Source organism: Arvicanthis niloticus, chromosome 6, assembly GCF_011762505.2.
Source record: "Arvicanthis niloticus isolate mArvNil1 chromosome 6, mArvNil1.pat.X, whole genome shotgun sequence".
In the NCBI taxonomy this organism is placed as follows: Eukaryota; Metazoa; Chordata; class Mammalia; order Rodentia; family Muridae; genus Arvicanthis; species Arvicanthis niloticus.
In genome coordinates this window covers 58551645-58557644 of record NC_047663.1, presented here as the reverse complement: position 1 = coordinate 58557644, position 6000 = coordinate 58551645, and the positions used below count along the sequence as shown (strand labels likewise).

General features: G+C 44.8%; 1 protein-coding gene across 1 annotated transcript in view; it reads left to right on the top strand.

Annotated features, from left to right (window-relative positions):
• The first annotated feature begins 3650 nt into the window (after nucleotides 1-3650).
• Nucleotides 3651-6000, top strand: part of Tekt3 (tektin 3) — a 34965-nt gene continuing 32615 nt past the window's right edge. The window contains exon 1 of the mRNA XM_034506620.2: nucleotides 3651-3807. The gene's annotated coding sequence lies outside the window, so the exon portion shown is untranslated. The remainder of the gene's footprint in view (nucleotides 3808-6000) is intronic.

Below are 6000 nucleotides of genomic sequence, written 5' to 3'. Positions count from 1 at the left end.
AGAGACAAGTCCATACCTAAGAAACCTATAGCCAGCCCTGTTATGATGGCCATTAGTGAAAGACAAAGATAATGTGGGGAGATGTGGGGAAAAGGAACCTTGGTGTGGCGTTGGTAGAAGTGTAATTTAGTGTAACCATCATGGAAAACTGGATGGCAGCTGATCAGAAACTAAAGGTAGAGCAGCCATAGTCCAAAGTCCCATTCATGTATATGTTCAAAGAAACTGAAGTCAGGGTGTCAGAGACCCACTTGTATACCATGCTTATTACAGCACTAACCCTAAGAGCCAAGCTATCAAAGCAACTTAAGTGTCTGTCCCCATTTGTTGTGCTGCTGTGATAACACGCTGACCAAAACCAATTTGAGGGGGAAGGGATCATTTTATCTTAAACTTTCAGGTAACAGTCCACCCCTGAAGGAAGTTGGGGCACAAACTCAAATCAGGGACTTGGCAGCATGGACTTATGTGGAGACTACTGTGGACTATTCTTTACTGCCTTATCTCTGTGACTCGCTCTGCCTGCTTTCTCACACAACATAGCACCATCTATGGTGTACGTGGATGGAAGGGGGGCTCCTGCATCAATCATGAATCAAGAAAATGTCTCACATGGGCGTTCCCATAAGCCAACTGATGGCAGTTCTATAGTTGAGGGTCCCTCTTCCCGGATGACTCTAGTTTGTGTCAAGTTGACAAGAAACTAACTGTTGGAGGGTTGAACACAAAATGTGTGGTCCATTACACAGCTAGAATGCCATTCCACAATATATACATATTTCAAAACATCGTGTTGCAGACTATAAACACATAGAACTGTCTTTAATTAAATGTTTTAAAAGAGAAACTAAAACCAAACCCAAAGCCTCAGACTTTTTCTTTGCCAAATTTCTAACAGGGCAGTTTCCGCTCTGAGGGCTTCTGCCTCTGCCACATTGGAATGCCCTGTCCCACTCACTTGTCACTTTCTCTTACTGCAAAAGCAGTTGATTGATGCCATTCTCAGAACAAACCCAAACAATGCTTTCCCAGGAGCAGGAACATCTAAGTTCGCCTGAGACCTTCCCTGTTTCGTAAGTCCTACAATGCTGAGCCAAAGCATCATTTGCTGCCCTCTCTCCAGGTCCTAAAACACACTATTGAGCCTTTAATAAATGGTGGCTCTACGTGTGGGCATGCCTAGTCTGTGACATTATCTCAGCTGGGAACCACAAAGCAGAGCACAAAAGAGCTTCTCTGTTTTACTCTGAAAATGGGGTCCTTGCTTCATGGAGGAAGGTGGTGCATGGGTCTAGTTCATCTGGTCAGGGAGCTTACAGTCTGTGGGAGTCATTTTGCAGGATGGCAGTGGCACTAGACTGTCCTTTACAGAGCGCTGTGCTAGATGAGACACTAGAGAAGAGACTTAGATACAGGAGCCTGCAACACACCTTAATTAGATGGGGTCTCATGACACTAGGCAGGAATCCATGGTGGAATCCGAACCAGATGCCATTTATTTAGATGTGACAGGGAAGAGGAGGGAAGGGGAGGGGAGGGAACAGAAGGGAAAGGAAAGGAAAGAAGAAGGGAAGGGAAAGGAAAGTCAATACTTTGAAGAAGCAGGTGAAGAAGCACATTTAATAGAACTAAGCTAACAGCAGGAGGCTTCTAGGCAGAGAGATGAGGGAGTGGTGGGACAGTGGAGGCTACTTCAGGCACCTGGACCATGGGATGCACTGTGCCTCCAAGTAAATGTTAGTGAGAAAATCTTTTCCTAAGGAAAGATCATGGACAAGGGAAATAGGCATGCTAAGGTTTGGAGCCAACTTTGTTTGCCTGTAGTTGGAAGCTAAATTCTGTTCTCACGGAGGGTCTGATGTGTAACAGGAGTTTTAGGAGAGTGTGTAGCAAGGTGCACAGAGCTAAGTAGAGATTTTCAAAGAGTTGGCCAAGTGAGAGAGCAGCATATGTCTGCTGATAGCAGTTTCTGTTTAGGAAGATAAGAAGGAAGCATGAGTGAGCCACTGAGATGGACCTGTGGGTGGAGTCCCTCGGGATCTTGGTAGACAAAGCTGTGCCTGGTTTCTGATGAGGAAGTACAGTTGGGACTGGGCTGGTGGCTTCTGGATAAAGGCTGATGGTGGCTGATGACTGAGTGATCGGAAACCCCAGAGTGACTAGAAAGGAAGTCTGTGACAGCAGGACAGAGGAAGGAAGTTATAGAGTTAGCCTCAAGCAGTGTTCTCCTTAGGCAAAGTAGTCAATTGTCTCAGTCAGCTCAGTTGCCCCTCTGCATCCAAACCTCTGGTAAGTGTCCTCTGCAAAGCAGCACATGTGTGCATCCAAACCACAAAGGTTGGCTGCTTAACCCCTTTGTGGCAAGCACGATGAGGTGCAAGGATGAAAATTACCTTTTAATTCTGACAAACACTCAGCAATCATACAAGGGTATCTGACATATTTTTTTGTTTTGTTTTTTAAATTGATTGCTTTTTTCCCTGTAAATAGAGACGATTGATTTAACCCAATTTAAGCAGGAAGTTTATAACACTCATATGTTTGTGCATCGCTTCAAAGACCAGGTTGTGCTATAATTTTCCCTCTTTCTAAATCAAACATGAGGTGACCAGTGTTCAGTCAATATCATATTGAAGACGCTACAATACAAAGCATAAAGATGGCTCCATCTTCACTAGATCTCTGTTAAATTTGGCTCAGAAATTTCCAACTCTCAGGCCCCAAGAAGTAACATATCATTCTGGCAGCAGCCTGGGGGCATCACCAAAGTTCATCCTGAGTCCCGAGAATCATGAAAAAGAAGTTTACTACACTTGAGAGGAAGACGGTTGATTGGAGAGGCATCTTTAATCAGAATCAGGAGTTGACTTTCAGGAGGGAGAACTGGAAAAAGAGAAAGCTATCAATGCAGTCACTCCTGGGTGGGATATGAAGGCCTCTGCGCGGCTTACCCGGTCATGCATCCAGGCTAAGCATGGGACCTTCAGGTGGTCTCTGTAGTTACCAACCCCCTCCTCTTGAGACAGGCATTCTGGGCTCATTGTCAGGAAGCCAAAGTCACTTAATGTGCACCCTGCTGGTGTCACTCTAGCGATTCCTGTTCGGCTCCTTATGACTTCGGTTGGCAACAGCCTCTGAAACAAACAAGTTTCCGAATGGGTAAAGCTGATGACCCACTCCCCTCTGCATGCCTATTGTCACATGTTAAGGTCCCCTGGGAGCTGCCTCATCCTGGGAATGGCACAGAAGAAACACCAAGAGTGATTAACTGGGGGTTTGTTTTCTTTCCTCTTAACAATTACCAGTGTGAATGCTGGGGTGCCACCTCAAGGAGTATTAATCCTCTAGGTCTGCATTTTAGGAATGGCTCTGCCACTGGGTGTGGCTAAGCCATATAGCCCCAGTCACTGCCCCTACTCTCTCACCTGGTAAAAGAAACTCTATTAGGGTTTGGAAGGAAGTGACAGTGATGGACATGAAAGTAAAACATGTGGCCAATGTCTACAGAAATATTGTTTATGTTTACTGAAAACTTAAAGGGGGAAGATGCCGAAGGTAGCTGGTGCGCCTTGGAATGGACCCAGAGTTCCAGTGCCTCCTGGACGCTCTAGTCTCCCAACACCCACTATCCCTGCGCGGTTACTACGCTCGCTCGTGAGCGTCCATAGCAACCGCCTATGGCAGGGCTTCCCTGCTGGTACCCAATCCGCTTCCTACTAGGGACCCTGGCTGCCGTCCACGGTTTGATGTCAAGTGAGGCGGGGCTAGCCAGCCTCTAGGGCAGCTGAGGGTCCACAGCGCACACAGGTGAGTGGTCTAGGAAAGTCCTGGCCCTTGGTACCTGACTAAGAGCCCAGGATGTCTTACTCCATCTCCAGGCAGCCCGGGTCTGCTGTCCCATCCTGCGGTCCACAGAAGGGCGCATCCATCCTGTTTCTCACCTGCTTTTCCAGAGTATAGCTTGTGTCTGAAACCCAATCCCTCCTCTAGGCTACTTTCTCAGCTTAGGCTTCTACGTAGCTCAGGGGAGGACATATTTCATATACCAGAGGCTAGTGTCCTCTGGTACTCCTTGTCCCGGGAGACTTTCGGTTACATCTTCCTTGCATTTTTTGGCGGTTAAACCCAAGTCTCTCAATACTGCCCTGGTGCTTATGGTGTTGTAATAAGCAAACACTTGAGAAACGGGGAACACTCTTTTCTTGGTTATTGAGGAAAGGAAGCTGTTTTATAGATAGGTGAAGTATTTGATGACTCCTGTAAAATATTCTATTACTTTTATAAACGAAATATTCCACAGAATAATTCGGTGAATGGCATCTGTTTGCCAAGTCATCCTGTCCACCCCTTAAACGGTTACAAGCACAACCGTGGCCTGCATTGTGGCCCTCTTTCCCTGGGCGATCACCTACCAGAATTTAGCATATTCTTATACTCTGCATATTTTACGCTTTTATCATGATGTATCTATCCAGATGCCAACACAAGTTGTTGCTTTAAGTGTATGTAATGATATGTAACACTCTATCAAATGTGTTATGAATAAACCTCACATCAACTATACACCTCCCCCCCCCCCCCCCCCCGCTTTTAGTTTACTACCTTAAAAGCACTAGAGAGCAATTCTTGGGCATTCTAATTGTTTCTGTATATATATGGGTGTCTCTGGGCATACAGGTATGGCAGTAAAAGTAGCTGCAAGTTTCGTTTCCAGTGTTCTAGACCCTGCCCTGGAAAGAATTTGTTTGCATTTGTTTGTTTACAGATAATTAAGCCTCTCCCGTGTTCTTGTTTAACTTTGAAGCTTCAGTGTTGCATGTTGAAATTCAAGTCATTGCTTCTAATTTTGGTGTTTGTTTAAAAGGTGAAATGTTTATATGATCTGAAGAGAAGCTCTAGCTAAGTTTGGTATTTATTAACATGTATTTCTGGCCCCATCTGATATGGGGTTAGCTACTGGAACCAGTGGATCTGGTTCTAGTCCTGAAGGTCTGTCTATGAAGCTGTCAACCCCGTGCCTGCCACTGATCTGAGGCTGGGTGTGGGGAAAGGTAATGCAGTTTCTGTACTTGTATCTTCTGGGGATGTTCTATAGGTTTTTGCACTTTTAAATATTTATGATCCTAAAGGGTTGACTAAAATATGCTGATAAAATATATCCATTCAAGTCAAGCCTGTTTTCTGAATTGCAAATGAATCTTTCCAGTACTTGTATTCTTGGTTAGATTCATTCTATCTTTAGCAAATCAATATTTATAGTTGAGTACTATAGCACTTTCACTATGTTAATACCTGTTGATCACACATTAAATAAATAAAGTCCAACACTGTTTGACTTTGTAGCACATCTCGTTTCTTTTGTTAGTGACAAAATATAATCTATTTATTTATCTGTTTACTTATTGGAACCCTGGCTGGCCTGAAACTTTCTATGTATACCACGCTGGTCTCAAAATTCATGGGAATCCACCTGCCTCTGCCTCCTAAGTGCTGGAATGAAAAGCATGCACACCACATCTGGTCCCAAATTTAATTTAAAAAGCAAAAACCGATGGTCTGGTCTAGGGTATGATCCGCATAGCTACTTCCATCCCTCTTCCCAAAGACCTTATTGAATTTCCATGCAGATAGAAGAGGAATACAGTGAATAGCAAGTGTTGCTCCTACTTGCTTAGAGAGTGCCTGAGTTAGAATCTGGAGACCTAACACTGCAGAAGACACAACAGGCAAACTGGTCCAGAATCTTTTTAAAACGGAGGCATGCATGTGGCATCAGAGGGCAGCTTGCAGGAGTCTCTCTCTCCACCATGTGGGTTCCTGGACTTGAATTCAGCTCCTCAGGGTTGGTTGCAGGCACCTTTATCCTCTGAACCATCTGTGGGCCTGTGCTGTCCACTGGTAGCATAAAATTGGGAGTGCTGTTGCCTCGTTAGCCTTCACCGTTACACAGTGGGTGGTAATATTCCTCTTTCGTTCCTAATTTGTCTTCTCTTTTTATGT